Source organism: Penaeus monodon, chromosome 29 (genome assembly GCF_015228065.2).
Source record: "Penaeus monodon isolate SGIC_2016 chromosome 29, NSTDA_Pmon_1, whole genome shotgun sequence".
NCBI classification, from domain to species: Eukaryota; Metazoa; Arthropoda; class Malacostraca; order Decapoda; family Penaeidae; genus Penaeus; species Penaeus monodon.
In genome coordinates, this window is record NC_051414.1 from 37,714,409 (window position 1) to 37,715,979 (window position 1,571).

Here is a 1,571-nt window from a genome sequence, read left to right on the forward strand (position 1 = left end):
CCATAACCCCTTCCTTTGAAGTCAGAGAGCAACGGAGTGCCATGTTGCACCATCGCCGCTGCACAGTGCCACCTCCGCCGCCGCAGCAGACTTGGCACGTCAGAGCGTCTGGCAGTGCCCCAGCTTTGTCGCTCTGGTGCCCCCGCCTCGATAGCCTGCCGCTTTTAATACCCTGTGGCCACACCTTCGCTACAGTTATGTCACACCTCTGTCATACATTATCCATATTGGTATCACATAAAAAAAAAAATACCTTTATTGAAAATGGTCGATACTTGTTGATTTCACAACACTGAAAAAATAAAGGAAGATGAGAAAAAAATATGAAAATTTTGGATAAATTTTGGAATGAATAAATGAATTAATTAAATATTATCTTCGTCAATTTAAGCTTTTTCTGAAAATATTTCATTCGTGTTCATTCCATATCGTTAAAAAATAAAGAAAAAAATAAGATAATATTTTTAAACTTGGATAAAATAGAAAATAAATGAAAGAATTACCTTGATAATAGATCACAAAGAAAAATAAAATAAAATCAGAATGGAACAAAAATCAAATAAACGAATAGATACAATATCATCTTCACCATTTTAAAACATCATGAAAATATTACAGAAGAAAAGTTAAAAACAAAATTTGAACGAATAAAAAAATCTCATCCTTTTATGCTTATCAACCAAATTCCCCGTTACCTTAATCTCAGCCTCATCTCTACCCTTAAACATAACCCATTTACCTTAATCGTATGATATATAAGGGTAGATAAGGTATATCTATTTTATACATGAATGATAAAACACCTTCACGATGTAATAACTTTAATAATATCTTTACTGCTAATAATACCACTATGCTAACGATTTTCACTTAAATATAACCGATCCATTTTTAATCATATGATTCTGAAGGATAAATATGGTTGTTATACTTTTATCATAACACTTGTTTGGGGTATAATAGCATACCATTACTGCACCCACTAAACCACACATTTCCTCTTAAGTATATCCGACCTTCCTTTGATTATACGATTCTGAAGAAACACGCATTTATAGTATAACAACACCCCTTAACAAAGTTATCACTCTTGTATGTTAATCTGCGTGTTTATGGTATATCAGCCATATGTTACCCTATGTGTAATTATGGTATAATTAGAAGTTATTTTCCTCGTTATTACCGTTGTTTACATAAACTCACCTCACAAAACATTTTTTCCCGTTTATTCATTATCAGTATTCGTAACAAACACACGTGTACACTAGTTCAGCACTAGTTTTGGTTTACTAGGTTTGAGTTTTAAACATCCTTATTTTCGTATGAGACAACGGTAGTAAAATAAAGAACATGACTAGGTCATTACAAATTATGTTTATCAAATCATTATTGATACGTTTACCAGATTATTAAAGAAACCTTTACGAATCATTAAGGAAACGTTTACTAAATCATCAAAGAAACGTTTTACCAAATCATTAAAGGAACGTTGACTAAATCATTTAAGAGAAATTCACCAGATCATTAACACAACAAATGTTTATGGGTGCTGTGGCTCATTACAATGCAAC